At 48.9% G+C, this 18,101-nt stretch overlaps 1 pseudogene; it reads right to left on the bottom strand.

Annotated features, from left to right (window-relative positions):
• Positions 1-1,140: 1,140 nt before the first annotated feature.
• On the bottom strand, positions 1,141-6,291 carry LOC115317544 (annotated as a pseudogene).
• Positions 6,292-18,101: the final 11,810 nt, after the last annotated feature.

The raw sequence follows: 18,101 nt of genomic DNA, 5'->3' as shown, positions 1-18,101 counted from the left end.
ATATACTTTATCAAAAACTAAACTTATCGGTCAGCGGCTACAAACATTTTCGTTGACGTTGCTTAGATGATGTAACCATTCAGGCCTCACATTAGATGGTGTTGCGAACTCTTCAGTTATGTATGAAAACCTATTTTGCTCTAATAAAATACATTTTCAAAAGGACACGTGCCTCCTGCTGATACATATCTTCCAATTTACAATGCAGAGGCAAAAAGAAAATCAACTGTGTACATCTACCACTTAGCATAAGCACGTTTTGCCACTCATTCTTGAGCACACTCAAATATCAGCTTAGGTTGCTCTTGTTTTAGAAGTTTTGCCCTCTTTTGTAAAAAGAAAAAAAAGTTAAAAACGCTTTACCTCTGTTCTCCTTCTGGCATTTAAAACAGACTTGTTTATTTTGCAGGTCACACACAAGAGATATCACCGCGGTACATACAACTCGAACGGCCGATGAGACTATTGCTATTACAATAAAGCTTTCAACAAAAGCCAAAAGGAGGTTTGTAGGGGTACACAAGCACATCGAAATGAGATTGGCGCTTCCGGGGCTTGTTTACATTATGAATAAAAACAGGACGATCGGCGACCAGGTGATCGCAATATAACACCAAGTATACCGATGTTTCCATACATAGAACGCAAGATAAAGACCTCAATCGTCCCTTGCATGCTGTATATAGCTGTCATACTTTCCATCTAACCGCTTTTTAGTATAATTAACTAGAACAACCGAAGAGTTCGCAACACCGTTTAATGCGAGGCGTGAATGGTTACTTCATCTAAGCAACGTCAACGAAAATGTTTGTAGCCGCTGACCGATAAGTTCAGTTTTTGATAAAGTAATCGTCATAGTTTCAACGCGCCAGCATTGTTGATATGCACCTTTCTTTGGACCCGCGTACATTCGGTTCAACTTGATGACAGCTGCACCAGCGTGAAAGCTCACGTCGAACACTTGCACACATATTATGACTATGGCAAGATTTCTTGCCTTCGACTGGCTCGAACACTTCATTTGTAGCATCACGGTAGGTCTTGGTTGAAGCGATGATCGTCTCGCACACGTAAGCAAACAGAGAACGACACGCTTTGCTTAATTTATACCCTACCGGTCTACGAGCGTCGCAAACAAATCTATAGTGTCACTGGCGGCCCGACGTTGTCCGAACCGTTTTTAGGGCCACCCAGACTTTCAGTCGGACCTTGTCTGCCGCGGACCTGGTCCATGTGTCGACGTACTGTTCCCTCCGGAGTCTCGATGACCAACATCCTTGCCCCGAGCTTGTTCTGGACGGTCCCCGGTGACCATCTTTCACCTTGGCCGAAGTTGCGGACCCACACCGGTGCTCCAAGGTCCCAGGAGTCTCCTTGAACCTGCACATCGTCGGACAATAACGCAGGCCGGAACGGTACACTAATGTCCAGGCGCGAACGAATGCGGTACCCGAGAAGTATTTCCCCTGGGGACTTGCCACACGCTAAAGGCGTCCGACGATAATTTATCAGAAGCTGCGCCAGCCTTTTTCCCAAATCTCCCCCAGTTAACTTAGCGAGGCCGAACTTGATCGTCCTGACTGCCCGTTCAGCCAACCCGTTAGACTGAGGATGATAGGGCGCACAGCGGAGGTGACGCACATTGTTTCTTTTCACAAAATCTTCAAAATGCTGACTAATGAACTGAGGTCCATTATCAGAAACGATTGTTCTGGGCAGACCGAACCTGCTGAACAGTTCTCCGAGTTGATTCACAGTCGCCTCTGCCGTTGTTGATCGCATGATGCAAGCTTCAATCCATTTGGAATGGGAATCGACGACTATCAGCAACATCCTTCCCTCAACTGGTCCTGCAAAATCGATGTGCACTCTCGACCATCTTTCTTTTGTTTCTGGCCAATTCACCGGTGAGCACGCAGACGGCGTTGGGGCGGCTTGTACGCACTCGTTACAATTTCCGCTCAGTTGTTCCACCTCCCGGTCCAGTCCCGGCCACCAAAACAACGACCGCGCATTTCTCTTCATGGCTGATACCCCCTGGTGAGATTCGTGCAGCAGCTTCAGGATGTCCGGGCGGGCCCGTGTCGGAATCACGAGGCGCCGGCCCCAGTAAAGTAGCCCACGGCACGTAGACAGCTCGAGCTTCCGGGAAAAATAAGGCTGTACCTCTGTCTGGTTCTTCAGAAGGCTAGCAGGCCAGCCGTTCTGCACGTACTTGATGACCTGCAACAACGTATCGTCTGTTTTCATCAAGTCTTCTAGCCGCTGCGCGGACATAAATGCTTCGTCTACGCGGTGCAACGTCAGCACAAATTCCGGGAGGTCCTCTTCCACTGGTGGTCCTTGCCGTGGAAGTGGCAATCGACTCAGCGCGTCAGCGTTTCCGTTTTGTTTGCCGGGTCGAAATTCTATTTTGTACCGAAAATCGCTGAGTAGCAGAGCCCACCTTTGAATCCGTCCAGACGCCAGTAGCGGGACAGGCCGGTCTTCTCGAAGCAGACCCACAAGTGGTTGATGGTCCGTGACTAATACGAATTGGCGTCCCAGTAAATAATCACGGAACTTGATTACGCCAAAGATCAACGCAAGTACCTCCTTTTCGAGTTGCGAATAGGTCTTTTCGGCGGAGGTCAATGTTCTTGACTGAAAAGCTATCGGTGTATCGACACCCCGGATCTTGTGCGATAGGACGGCGCCCACTCCTGTTGGGGACGCGTCACATTCCAGTCGCAGTGGCTTCTCAGGGTCAAAAAATGTCAGGACCGGTGATGCCAGCAGCGCGGCCTTGGCCTGTTTGGCGGCTTATCTTGCCTTGGTCCCCAATTCCACCTTTGATCCTTGCCAAGCAGCTCGTATAACGGTGCTAGCAGCGTCGACATATTGGGCAAGAATCGGTGATAATACGTCAGAAGCCCAAGGAAGGAGCGAAGTTCGCTTACATTTGACGGCGTCGGTGCATCTCGGATGGCCTCCAAGTTTTTCTCGATTGGATGTAGTCCTTCCTTGTCGATCTGGTGGCCCAGGTAAGTGATGTCCGGCTTCCTAAATTGGCATTTTGATCGCCGAAGCTTGACACCCATGTCCCGGAAGCGTTGCAGCACCCTGCTCAGGTTGTCGGTTCCCGGTTGTTCCGCTACCAGGACGTCGTCCAGGTACACTTGCACGCCCTCCAGATCTGCGAGCATGCTCTCCATCTTCCACTGAAAAATCGCCGGTGCGGAAGCAACTCCAAACGGAAGGCGATTGAAGCTGTAAAGGCCACGATGGGTGTTGATGACTGTTAATTCCTTCGACTCTTCATCCAATACCACCTGGCTGTAAGCATCCCTAAGGTCTAAGGTGCTAAATAAAGAACCGCCCCGCAACGACGCAAACATATCAGCTATGTTAGGTAGCGGATACTGCTTTGTGTTGCACGCCATGTTCGCTGTCAACTTAAAATCGCCGCACAGGCGTATCGAGCCGTTCTTTTTCTGCACCGGTACAATCGGTGCTGCCCACTCCGAATGGCTTACAGGCGAGATAACTCCGGCCTCTACCAACCGATTCAGCTCCTCTGACACTTTGTCGCGAAGCGCGTATGGAACAGGTCGTGCCTTCATAAACTTTGGCACCGCTCCCTCCCTCAAATGAAAACGTACCGGTGGCCCCTTGATGGTTCCCAGGCCTGGCTCGAACAGGTCCTGAAACTGCAACAGCAGGTCTTCCAGCTCTCTCGTTGAGCCTGCAACCACGCTTGACACCAGAGGGTCCAGTAAGTTCAGTTTGCCGATTACGTCTCGACCACACAGGCTTGGTCCGGGGCAGTTCACAACCACGAGCGAAGCCGGCACCGTGACGTCATGGACGGTCGCCCTCATGTGTAGCTCCCCGAGGATGGGCAGCTGTCCCAAGTAGCATCGGAGACTCAGCTTGGTTGCCGACAGCGCCGGCCAATGGTCCTTGTGCTCATTGTACACTTCACGGGGAATAACACAAACAGGAGAGCCCGTGTCGACTTCCATGGTCAGTCGTACTCCCCCCCAGGAGATCTGCCTTCGGACCGGCGGTTCAAAACTAGCACGTGTTCGAGGTTGTACCGTGTACACTGATGCCAAGTCCAGGTCCTCTCCCTCTGACGCCGTCGCAGCTGCAATCGTCGAGATTGGTCGTCCTGGAGTTGCAACGTCATTATGCGCCCCACATTTCTTCGCGAAATGGCCTTGTTTGCCGCATCGGAAACATCTGGCGAATCTGTGCCGACACGCGTCCCGTGCATGTGAACTGCTTCCGCATCGCTCGCATTCTTCTTTTCTTGTATTGTACCCGCTTCCCCGGTCTGGCTGTTTTCGGGACTTTCCGGCTATTCTGTGTAGCTCCGCTTCATTTTTCACCTCCTGGCTTTTTATGTTCTTTCCTCCTTCGTGGCTACCTCTGCCGCGGTAGCTAAATCTTCTGCCTCTGCCAAAGTCAGGTCTCGCCTTGCCAGTAGTTGACGTTGGACTGTCTGGTTTCGCACTCCGCAAACAATGCGATCCCGCAGCATGCGGTCCAAGCTGTCTTCGAAATTGCAATTTTCCGCAATTTTCCTCAGTTCCACGATGAAGTCTTGCACCGACTCGCCTTCCCGCTGTTGCCGATTGAAAAACTTGTAGCTTTCAGCTATTTCGTTAGGCTTGGGCGCGTAGTGTCGACCCAGGATGCCGACAACTTCCTTGTACGTCAGTTCGTTGACCCTTCGAGGCGCGCATATTCCGCACAGTATTCCAATCGGCCTGGAGCCGAGCGCGGCTACCAACAGTGCGCGCTTCCTCTTATCTTCGGTAATAGCATGTCCTTCAAAGTAGGCTTCAACTCGAACAACATAAGTTTCCCACTTATCTTCTGGGCGTGCAAGAAGGGAACTTGAAACGCCGTGGCCGCAGTTGCCATTCTTGGGCTGTCCTTGCTTAATTGTCGTGCCCGTTGAGTGAGTTCAGCTCGTCGCCACTGTTACGTCTTAGCTGCCATCCGCCGTTCGGCCAGGCGCGACGCGAGTATGACACGCTCCGGTGGTAGCCAGTATGGGACAACGCCCCCTTTATTGCTTGGAACACAGATATATAGAGAACGCCACGACTAGTGACGTCAACAGGGAAACTGCTATCGGCTTGATAACACCGAATAGACAGGATGTAAACAATGACAATGCAACACCAGGCATCTCCGACAGATTTGCACCACACGACATCCCGCTCCTACGGAGAGGTCTACGCGGTCGGCACACCTCCCACTTCTAAACCGCGAGTCTGAAGTGCTGGCACGCCCCGGCTCGGCAGGCTTTTGTTTCAGTTTCTAGCTAGCTGAAACAAAAGTCACCTGCAGCAAGGTTGGCACAGCCCTGGTGATACATCATTTTTACTTTTGCTTTCTTTTTTGCCTTGTTTTGGTAGACAAAACGACAGCCTGCAAGATTGTGCAGGCTGTATGAGAACAATGACCAAGAGGTTTTGTTTCGCCCGCTCAGTCTCACAAAGAAAACGGTATTTATGAGTCAGAAGCTTTGTTGAGGCTCATGACTCACTCGCCTACATTTCTTTTATTCAAACTGATTGGTGTGCATGCAGGGCTGGATTAAGGTAGGGGCTAAGGGGGCTGCAGCCCCGGGCCTGGACTCTCTGGGGGCCCCTATGCGGCTCGTAGAAGCCGGAATTTAAAAAATATTTTGGAAAGCGATGTTGCTTTGCCGGAGCATTCGAGCGCAAGCAGTGATCACACCAGTCGCGAGATACATTCTGTTTAATCTGCCATCGTGCAGGCCCTTTTATAGCCGAACCCAGGTGGCAGGTCCAGCCAGCAGTGACGTCATGTGATGTCATAACCGATACATCTTCCCTCTTGAGACGGAGTTCACGAGTTCTTGATGGAAGTTTTCGTCGTAACTCAGTCTTGTCGGGGGGTGACGCCGTCTTGCTGACCTGCGGAATTGTCCATGGACGTGTCCATGGTGTGGGTTGGGATAGCTCGAGGCAGTTGTTTGGCTGGTTGGGGTTGGCAGTGGCGGTGATGTAAGTGTTGTTGACTCGGGTGCCTGGTACAAAGGGTGTCCGTTATCTTCGTCGTCGTCACTGTCGCCGTGTAGGCAGAAGGATTCTTGAGTTTGTTTCAGATGCTGCCTGTTTCTACGAAATACGCGGTTGTCTTCTGAGATAACGTCATAGAGCCTCGGCGCAACTTGACGGAGTACTTTCGCTTTAACGATCCAGCCAGTTGGAGATGACACTCTGACAATATCACCTGGCCGGAGAGCACGCAGACAATGTCCACCATCATTTTGTTTGTGCTTCCTCACTTGCGCTCCTGGCGTCCGAGAGAAGTCTGGCACGCGGGATCGCAGCCTTCGACCCATGAGGAGCTCCCCCGGAGTCCGGCCATCTTCTAGTGGAGTTGTTCGATAATTAAGGACACCCAGCCAGAAGTCTTCTTCCCCTTCGGTGGTTTTCTTCAGAATACGCTTTGCTATTTGGACGCCTTTTTCGGCCAGCCCGTTTGAACGTGGGAACCGAGGACTTGATGTTGTATGCTGGAAATCATAGAGAGCAGAAAACATCTTAAATTCTTTTGACGAGAATTGTGGACCATTATCTGAGCACACTTCGATGGGTAGTCCTTGCCTCGCAAATGTGGCACTTAAAGGGATACTGAACCGAAATTTGGATTTCGCAAAGTAAGGCTGCAGAAGTGTTGAACGGGACGCTATGAACTCCAAAACATCACTCGTACATCGATATCTCAAACGGATGGCCGTACTTTTGGAAAAGAAGGGAGCGATCAAGCGAGTTCTTTGACGTAACTGTCCTCCGGGAGAATGTGAGAATGAGGAGAAGCGGCCTCGCTTCTCTCCTCCTCGCTTCGGTTCACCAGCTTGACGGGACGTAGCGAGGAGGAGAGAGAATGGGAATCGTGACGTGCCTTGTCGCGTCGGCCTCGTCGGCCGGGTTCAATCGCGCACTTCTTTTCCAAAAAATACGGCGATCCGTTAGATATATCGCCGTATGAATCATATTTCTTGGTTTTGCAGCTTCCCGCCTATCCGCCCGGCCTTGTTTTGTGAACTCGAATTTTCGGTTCAGTATCCCTTTAATTTCTGAACCACAGTTCGGGCTGTAGTGTCATCAAGTGGCTGAACTTCGAGGAAGTTTGAGTGTGCGTCATACGTAACCAAATATGGCTTGCCTGCATATTCAAATAGGTCTACGCCAACCGCGTCCAGGGGTTAGAAGGAGTCTCACGCATTAGCAGTGGCTCACTAGGTTGAGAATAAGCATGTCGCTGACAGATGCTACATCTACCGACCATAGACCCTATGTCCGCATTTAGGCCGGGCCAAAAAACAAGGCGACGAGCTTTGGCTTTGCATTTAGAAATTCCTTGGTGACCATCATGAATGCGCTTTAACATTTCAGATCGCATTGACCGAGGAACGACTACTCGTTCTCCTTTAAACACAATGACTTTAAGAACAGACAGCTCTGGTGTCATGTGTCGAAAAACGCCATCGATCGTTTTGTTGTTAGTGATTGCTGTAACCACCTTCTGCAGTACAGGATCTTGTGCAGTCGCTTCCTGCAGCCTCCTGACGGTCGTTAGCGACACTCTGTCGAAGAGTATATTGGTGGCATGTATCTCCACATCGTCTGAAGCATCCTCGTTGCTTGTTGTTTTGGGGGCTCTGGACAGCGTATCGGCCAATATCAGCTCCTTTCCTGGAACAAACTGGAGATTGAAGTCGTATCTTAGCAGGCGAAGAAAAAAACGTTAAAGTCTGGGTGGCATCTCCCCCAACGCCTTGCTGGCGATCTGAATGAGCGGCTTATGATCAGTTTCGGCTGTAAACTTGATGCCATAAACCAGGGGTGGCCAGGCTCACCCGGCCTAAGAGCCACAAACAAAACCACGGAACTTCCGAGAGCCGCAAAGGGGGAGGGGGGGGGGGGGCAACAAATTTTAGTCCAGAGAAATAAACGAAACTCGAACTACTTTCAGTCTATCCAAGTCCAAAGCAGTCCAAATGTACGTAATGTAGCAGTAGCACGAGACTACCGCACCGCAACCCGTCTTTCGATTTAAAACCCGTTCCATTTCTCTTTTTGGGGAGGTACTCGTGTGACCGGGAGAGAGGCAAAGTAGGGGGGGGGGGGTGTAGGGGAGGGAGCCGCGAGCCGCACTTTAAAGGCCCATACGCACATTCGCGTTTGAGCGCGGTGCGTTCCGTAGCGGCAAGCGGACGCGTTGCGTTGCGAGGAGCGCTTGCGCCAAACTTGTACGCACAGTTGCGTTGACACGCAGTCAACCGCAGTCAAGAGCCAATAAGAACGCGCTATCGTCGCTAGTGGCTCACCAATAGTAAGCGAAATCCAAGGCAACATGGCGGCGCATGGCGACAGCGTCGAAACGTTCGATCTTGGGATTCTCGCCGGCTTCCCCGACGTTTTGTAAAGCTTGAACCATCGCAGCCTTGGAAAATACAGTCTCCACCGCTCCCCAAAACGACAAAAGCAAGCGCTGCGACCGGCGAACCGGATACGTGTCGCCGAGTCGGCCGGGTGGGGCGAGCGAACACGTCACCCCTCGCCTCTTTCGGCTTCTGATTGGTCGAACGCGCCCGAACGCACCGCAACGCTTCGGAGAGTTGAACGAGTCTCTACTCGCTTGCGTCGCGCTACCGAGCGTTGCGGGAAGGCGCGCGCCGGTCCGCAAGCCACTGCGCCTTGCCGCAAGGACTCCGCAACGCACTCAAACGCGTTCAAACGCGAATGTGCGTATGGCGCTTAAGACGCGAAGAGCCGCATGCGGCTCCCGAGCCGCAGCTTGGCCACCCCTGCCATAAACAAACGGGTGAAATTTCTCGCAACCAAAGGTTAGGGCAAGGGTCTCTTTTTCAATCTGTGAATATCGGGACTCGGCATCTGTCAGAACTCGGGAAGCGTAGGCAATTGGTCGCCACTCTTTACCATGACACTGAAGCAGCACCGAACCTATTCCAAATCTGCATGCATCCGAAGACACCTTGGTGGGCTTTATTGGGTCAAAAATGGCCAATTGGGGATGTTGTGATAGGGATTCTTTTAGTTCTTCAAATTGTTTTTGGTGACTTGGAAGCCATTCAAATATAACGTCCTGTCTTGTCAGCTCTCTGAGTACTTTTGTATTTTCTGCTACGTGTGGTAAGTATTTGCTGAAGTAATTAATCATGCCTAAGAGACGCTGGACCGCTTTCTTGTCTTCAGGCGCCGGCATGTCCAACAAACTGCTGATTAACGCAGGACTGGGCTTGATGCCCTCGGAGCTGATCACGTCGCCCAGATAAGTGACTTCTGTCGGGGAAATTTTGCATTTTTTAGCGTTGAACGTTAGCCCGGCAAGCTGGGCTACTTCCAATGTCGTCCTTAATCGAATGTCGTGCTCCTCTTGGGTGCGGCCCCAAATCAAAAGATCATCAATATACACATGCACTCCTTGGAGTCCCTCGAAAATTTCGCTTAGTGTTGTTTTAAATACTTCGGGTGCCGATGAGATACCAAAAGGAAGGCGCAAGTAGCGGTATCTGCCGAATGGTGTAGCGAACGTGCAAATTTTTTATGTTTCTTCGTCCAGGGGGATCTGATGAAAACCTGCTTTGGCATCTAATGTTGTAAAGAACTTCGCTCCTGCTAGTTCTGCCTCTATGTCTTCTCTGCGAGGCAGCTGATAGTGCTCGCGTTTAATGCTTTCATTTACCCTTCTGGGGTCCATGCATACACGTAGACTTCCATCTTTTTTCTTAACAATTACGAGAGGACTCACCCAGTCAGTTGGTTCGTCGACTCGCTGGATGATTCCTGCTTTTTCCATCCGTCGGAGTTCAGTGCGGAGGGGCTCCCGCAGCGCCAGGGGCACTCGTCGAGCAGGCTGCACGGATGGCTGGGCATCTTCCCGAAAAACCATATGGTAATGGCGCTTCACACATCCGGTTCCCACAAAAACTCTGGAAAACTCGTCTGCAATAGATGGTCTTGCGTGGACGGTACATACGCGCGACACCAGTCCAAACACCTCACTTGCCTCTAGTCCTAGAAGTGGCTGGCGACCATTCTTCACAACAAAGAAATCGACGTACGCTTCTTTTCCGTTGATCTTGAGCCGAAGTCTCGTCATGCCGAAGTGTTTTATCAGTCCGCCATCGTAACTACGAAGTGCAGCTCGATTGGGCTTTAACTCTGGTGCTTTGTGCTGCTTAGCGTACAGTGAATAAGGCAGCAAGTTTGCCTGAGACCCCGTATCCATTTTATTTATTTATTTATTGAAAGTACCTTCAGGGCCCGAAGGCATTACAGAGGGGGAGAGCACATACATGAAACAAAGATAGTAATATAGTAACAAGTCAACAATATTAAATATACAACAAACAAAGAATAATAATAATAATAATAGGTCATGGGTCACTGCTAAAATAGCTAGTGATGGAATTTCTAAACAAGTTAGTATCAGTTATAGTAGCAATCAAACCGGGGAGGTGGTTCCATTCCTCGGCTGTGCGGGGTAAAAAAGAAGATTGAAATGTTGTGGTAAACGAACTTGGAACTCCAACTTTATGCTGATGGTCAAGACGGGATGAAATGTAAAAGGGGGGAGTAATCATCCGATTGCGTAGGAGAGGGTTACGAAAATACATTTTATGAAATAGACACAGGCGTGAAATTTTACGTCGCAAGGAGAGAAGTGGTAAACATAAACTATTTTTCATTGATGTGACACTAGCAGTACGATGGTAGTTGGAAAGAATGAAACGGGCTGACCTATTCTGAATGGATTCCAATGCAGTGATTAGAGTATCGTGACCGGGATCCCAGATGGAGGCTGCATATTCTAATTTAGGCCTGATTAATGTTTTGTAGAGGATCAATTTTAGTGAAATAGGTGCCAATGAAAAGTTGCGTTTTAAGTAGCCCAACATGCAGTTAGCACGGGTAGTAACATATTGAATGTGGGGTTTCCATGAAAGGTTATTTGTTAAGTGAACACCAAGGTACTTGTACGTTGCCACTTGCTCCAAAAGGTTGCCATCTAGGTGGTAACAGGGACTGTTGTTAGGCTTGCGGGACACTCTCATCTGTTTACATTTACTAGTGTTTAGTTTCATTAGCCATAATTCACACCAACGAGAGACAGAGTTAATATCAGACTGAAGTGTAGACAGGTCAGAATCGTGACAGATTTCACGGTAAATTACACAGTCATCGGCAAAGAGACAAACGGATGAAGACGCATTAATGGGAAGATCGTTAATATAGATTAAAAATAGTAGTGGGCCTAAAACCGACCCTTGAGGAACTCCAGAATTCACAGACACGGGAGGAAAATTTTCGTTGTTAATTGTTACAAATTGTGAACGGTTATTTAGAAAAGACCGAATCCATGCGAGAACGTTAGGGTCAATGTTAAGTTTTGAAAGTTTTAACAGTAATAGCTCGTGACACACCTTATCAAATGCCTTGGCGAAATCTAAGAAAATGCAGTCCACCTGGGAGCCTCGGTCAAGAATAGAATGAACGTCATGAGTGAAGGATAGGAGCTGAGTATCACAAGATAATGATTTACGAAATCCGTGCTGTGCTTCGGTGAAAAAATTATTCGACTCTAGGAAATGTGCGAGTTGGGAAAAGATAACGTATTCCAGAAGTTTACATGGTATGCTGGTTAATGAAATGGGACGATAATTGTTAGGGGAATACTTATCGCCACCTTTCGGAATTGGAACCACCTTCCCCACTCGCCAATCACAAGGTAAAATACCATCTTGCAGCGACTGTTCAAACAATTTTGAGAGAATAAGAGATGAGTATAGTTTAGTGTTTTTTAAAAACTTGGAATTAATTCCGTCCACTCCTGATGAGGATGATAACTTCAGTTCATCTATAATTTTTGCAATACCAGCAGGATCAACAAAGACAGAATCCATTGGCAGATAACAGGAACAGCTCATCGAAGGGTAAGTTATGTTGCGAATATCGGAGAAAGATTCCATAAATATACTATTTAAGACATTAGCACATTCGTCACTGGGCACGCTGTCACCACTAGAAGTTGTAACAGAAATTGAAAAACGGTCCTTTTTGTTAACAGTATTCCAAAATTTAATGGGGTTATTTACCAACATGTCTGGAAGACTATGTGTGAAAAAGTGAGATTTAGCGCCTTCAATCGCTTTTTTGTACACTTCTACAGAATTGTGATATGTGGCCCAGCGACGCTCACACTGGGAAAACTTGGCCGCACGGTACAAGCGCTTTTTTTATTTGACAGTCTCTTCAGGGCTTTCGTGAACCAAGGTGACTGATTATTTTCAAGTATATTTCGGAGCGGCACGTATTTGTTGATAAGGGAGATTACCTTATCTTTATACAAATTCCAGTTTTCGTCAACCGAGCGCCCCGAAAAGTCTGTCAAATACTGGTCAAAGAAAACCGCAAGATCATTGTTGATCTGATCAAAATTCGCTCTACTGTAATCGCGTATTTTCTTTCGTTGGTCAGTCGGCCTAGATACCGACGTTTTGAAATGAAAATGTAACATAGAGTGATCACTGATACCTGGAAGATAAGTTATGTCACTTGCATGTTCAGGGTGAGTAGCCAATATTAGATCTAAAACACTTGCTGTCGTCGGAGACACTCTGGTGGGATGAAGAACTAATTGCGACAGGTTAAAATCGAGACACAAGTTAATGAACGAATTACACTCTGTAGTGTGTACATTCATACATTGAACGTCATCTGACCATGATATAGCGGGCAAATTGAAGTCACCCAGAAGGAAGATGGGTGCGCTGGGATACCGCATCACTATTCTGTTAATGGCGTTATGGAAAGTCTCAACAAATGACGACGAAGATGAGGGTGGCCGATAACATACTCCCATGATCCACTTCTTATGGTTCAAAACAAGGCCGACCCAGGTTAGTTCTTGTAGTAACTAGCGATAGATGGCGCCACGTCTCCCAGCGGTGCCGCGTTTTGAGCACGAGCGCGGAGCGCGTGGAATAAAATCATTCGTTCGAATCTCCATGCTGGCTAATGCGTAATGCTTCCTACATGGTGGCAGCGATTTAAGCCAAATTAGTTCGTAGCGGTTCAAAGAAACGAAACAACGCTGGACAGTAGGCCCGGAGAAGGTGGCGACCGCGAAGAACGCCAAAGTGAGCGAACGGCGACCACCATGACAAGCCTACTACCGCCGCCGAAACCGCTAGACATGGCAAGCGAACCCTGGAACGCATGGAAGAAGTGGCTAATGGAATTCGAGCTGTTTGCGGTAGCAACGCACCTGATGGACCAACCTGACAAAGTGCAAGCAGCAACACTTCTCGTCTGCATCGGAGAAGAAGGTAGGCGAATTTACACTACCTTCACATTCGATAACGAGGAAGACAGAGAGAAACTCGAGGTCCTGAAGAATAAGTTCGCGGCGCACATGAAGCCAGCGATCAACCTCACGTACCACGAATTCATATTTGGGAAAAGAGACCAAAAGGAAGGTGAGAAGTTTGATGAGTGGTTGACGGAACTGAGGGTGCTTGTACGCAACTGCGAGTACGGCGACGTCGAAGAACGTATGCTAAGAAGCCGAATAATACTCGGAACTAAAGACCGACAGTTGCAGCAGAAACTGATTAACGACAATCCTACCTTTGACAAAGTCCTGGAGATATGCCGAACAAGGGAACGACCTGAAGAACAGTTCAACGAAATCCACGGAAAGGACGAGCGACACGAGGACCCACTGACAGTAAAGGTGCTTAGAAGATCAGACCAAGCCACCTGCCACCGTTGCGGCTTTGTTCATCGCGCGAGCACGTGCCCAGCTACTGGAAAACAGTGCCTTAGTTGTGGCGAGCTAGGCCACTTTGCAAAATGCTGCAAGAGCGAGACCCACACACCAGACAGTCGTCACCGACGCCAGTCGAAAAAAGGACGAAAATTTGATCCCAAAGTACGACAAGTAGAGCGCGAGGATACGGACAACAGCGATGAAGATTATCTGCTGTGCCATTTAACCGTAGATAAGATAGAGAAAGAAGACCGATGGAGCGAGACAGTCACAATAGAAAAAGATAGCGTACGCTGCAAGCTCGACACCGGGGCTAATTGCTCAGTCATCCCAGAAAGACTGATCCGTCTAATATCAAACAAAAAAGTCCGGAAGTGCGATACCACACTATCATCGTTTTTTGGCCACAAGAAAAAAGCATGTGGAAGAACAACACTGACAGTGTCGAATGGAGCCAGAGCTGTCCAGGAGGAGTTCTTTGTGGTCAAGGAAGAGGTACCGGTGACGTTGGGAGGAGAACTGAGTGAAAAACTTGGAATGATCAAGCGTCTGGCTTCTGTGTCAAGAGAACACGAAGACACAAATGCAGCAGATACAAATCTTTGTGACCCTGCCGGACCATACGCAGACGTTTTCAGCGGACTGGGAAAGGTCAAGGGATTTGTGTACAACATGAAGGTGAAGCCAGGTTCACAAGGCGTCGTTCGCCCAGCCAGGAAGGTGCCTGTGGCACTGCAAGAAAAGGTCAAGTGCGAACTTCAAAGAATGGAGAACCAGGGAGTTCTGACAAAAGTGAAAGAACCGACAGAATGGGCCAGTTTCATGGTAGTTGTCGCAAAGAAGGACAAAGTGCGCATCTGCATGGACCCAGTTGACTTGAATCGAGCCCTGAGGAGAGAACACTACCCGATGACGACAATGGACGACATTGCCGTTCGAATCGCGGGAGCGAAAGTGTTCTCTGCGCTAGACGCATCCTCGGGATTCTGGCAGATCGAACTTGATGAAGAGAGTTCAAAGTTGTGCACCATGAGTACTCCGTATGGAAGGTACAGGTTTAAGAGAATGCCCTTCGGAATAAGCACAGCACCTGAAGTTTTTCAGCGTGTCATGAACGAAGTACTAGATGGACTCACCGGAACAGCAGTCGTGATGGACGACATATTGGTGTGGGGAAAGACTCGCCAGGAACATGACGAGAATCTGCGACACTTGCTCCAACGCTGCCGTGAAGTGAATCTACGACTTAACCCAAAGAAGATCCAATTCGCGAAGACAGAAGTCCGCTACCTCGGACAAGTGCTGACTGGAGATGGAGTTGCTGTTGACCAAGAGAGAATCAAAGCCATACTGGAGGTCAATGAACCAAAAGATCGCAAGGAACTTCGAACATTTCTCGGAATGATCACCTACTTGTCGAGCTTCATACCACGACTTTCCGAGCGTGCGGCACCACTACGAGAACTGCTGAAAAAAGAGATAGCATGGGTATGGACGGTAGATCAACAAAGAAGTTTCGAAGACCTGCGAGACGCTTTGACGAAGGCACCAGTGCTGGCTTACTACACTGCAGAAAAGCCGATTACGCTGTCAGTCGACGCAAGCCAATACGGAGTAGGGGCCGTTATCACCCAAGACGGAAGACCAATAGCGTACTCATCGAGATCTTTGACAGCCGCACAAATGAAATATGCGCAGATCGAGAAAGAGATGCTGGCCATTGTTCATGGTTGCAGCAAGTTCCACCATTACATATTCGGCCAACCAAACGTAACAGTAGAATCCGACCACAGGCCGTTACAGGCTATTTTCATGAAACCGTTGCATCAGTGCCCGATGAGACTGCAGCGGATGAAGATGGCTCTCCAAAGATACTCATTGGAAGTAAAATTCATACCTGGAAAAGACTTGCAGTTAGCGGACGCACTGTCACGGTTTCCCACGAAGGAAACAATGCAAGAAGAAGAAGAGAAATTTCAAGTCAATTCACTGGAGCACATATCTGTCACACAAGATCGGCTAAATGAAATAAGAGACGCAACTGCAGCCGATGTCCAGATGCGTCTACTGCGCGAGTATGCACAGACGTCATGGCCCGAGCAGAAAGAGCAAGTTCCTCAGCTCGGAAGGCCATTCTGGTCCTACAGAGAGGAGATCCACGAGGAAGACGGCCTTGTGCTGCGGTCAAACAAGATAATAATTCCAACGGCCATCAGATCCAAGATTCTCAACTTGCTCCACACGGCACACGCGGGCAAAGACAAAATGAAGAGAAGAGCCCGAGAAATTTTGTTCTGGCCCGGAATCAACGCTGACATTGACCGCGAACATGACAAATGCAGCAAATGCGAGAAGTACAAATCAAGAAACACCAAGATGCCACTCCTCAGCCACGCACTGCCAACGCTTCCTTGGCAGTTGGTCGGGACCGATTTCTTCACTCATGAAGGAAAAGACTACATAATCCTGGTGGATTTTTACTCATTTTATTTTGAGGTAGAAGAAATGAAAAGTACCACAGCTTCCAAAGTCAAAGAGTTCTGCCTTAAAGTATTCGCAACACATGGACTGCCGTTGAAACTTATAAGCGACAATGGCCCACCATTTGGCAGCCAGGAGTTCAAGCAGTTCTTGGAAAACCTGAAGATAGAACAAGTTACATCAAGCCCTTACCACGCTCGATCAAATGGCATGGCTGAACGAGCCGTGAGACAGGCCAAACAACTCTTGCGAAAGAGTGCCAACACTGAAGAGTTTTACCGCTCCCTCCTTGAGTGGCGCAACACTCCACGAGACGATGTCCTCCAATCGCCAGTACAGAGACTGATGAGCCGACACACAAGAACACTGTTACCTGCGCGATCGGAACATTACCTGCCGACTGTTGTGCCACCCAAGGCTGTCACACGTCGTCTCACAGAAATAAGGCGGCAACAAAAGGCGAACTACGATAGAAGCTCAAGAACACTGCCAGACATTGACACGGGTTCTACAGTCACCGTCTACAACACCCTGCGGCGCACATGGTCACCTGCCATAGTCGTGGGACATTCAGTGCCGAGGTCCTACGACATTTTAACCCCAGGGGGTCGGGTCCACCGAAGAACCCGTGAACACTTACGAACGGCGACGGATTCTCGACGAGAGCTGACCTCCACGGGGAAAGACACAGCCTGCACGGAAGAGAGTCCCAGTGACTTTAACCAGAGTCAGCCTCACCCGGGACCGCGGCCGCGAAGAGGAACAAGGAAAAGAAGGCCACCACAACGATACCCCAACCATGTTGATGGTGACGCTCTACGCTGACTTTTCCAGAGAAAAGAGATGTAGTAACTAGCGATAGATGGCGCCACGTCTCCCAGCGGTGCCGCGTTTTGAGCACGAGCGCGGAGCGCGTGGAATAAAATCATTCGTTCGAATCTCCATGCTGGCTAATGCGTAATGCTTCCTACAGTTCTATATCGCACGCAATGTTTAATGAAAAAGATTTAATATGGTCAGCAATTGCAATCAGGACGCCACCGCCACACCTGTCCTGTCTATCGTTCCGATACACATTGAACTTTTTTGAACCATCAAACAGTTCACTGTTCCGTATCCTCCCAGAAAGCCATGTTTCGGTTAGAACAACAACATCAGCATCGGTAGTATCAATGATGGAACATAATTCATCACGTTTTTTTATTACACTCCTTATGTTAGTAAACAAAACAGAGACGTCGGAAAACTGTGACAGCCTAGCTCTACCCCTCGACAAATCCTACGTTGGCGAGCGCGCCTCAGCGGAATCTTGAGTAAGAGATGACTGTGTCTGGGGAATTGTCGGCTGTGCGGGAGAGACAATAGGCAAACTAGAAGGACCTAGCTCGTAGACTTCGCCATTTGTCGAGTTGAAAGCGTAACACCGGTTGTTAATGTGCAGCTTGTTGTGCCTAAGCTTAAACGTTCCTCCCTTAGATTTACCAAATTCTAACAGTCTCTTTCTCGCATTACGCCTAGCAAGCGAAAAGTCTTCGCTAACCGTAATACGGTGCGTTTTTAATGCTTGTCTTGCCATCAGGATCTGGTCCCGCAGTTTAAATGACGAAAATTTCATAATTATAGGTCGGCATTTTTCGTGATAAAATCTTCCGAGACGATGAGCCCGAACAATAGAGTCGCCCGTAACTGGCATGCCAAGGGACGTTCGAAAAACGCTCAACATTCTTTCTTCCGTCTGGGCCCAAGTTTCTGATATGGTGTCAGTAACCCCAAAAAATATCAGATTGTCTCGA

Source organism: Ixodes scapularis, unplaced genomic scaffold (assembly GCF_016920785.2).
Source record: "Ixodes scapularis isolate PalLabHiFi unplaced genomic scaffold, ASM1692078v2 PGA_scaffold9__187_contigs__length_104089568, whole genome shotgun sequence".
NCBI lineage: Eukaryota > Metazoa > Arthropoda > Arachnida > Ixodida > Ixodidae > Ixodes > Ixodes scapularis.
The sequence above is the reverse complement of the archived record's forward strand: the minus strand, read 5'-3'. Positions and strand labels throughout refer to the sequence as shown.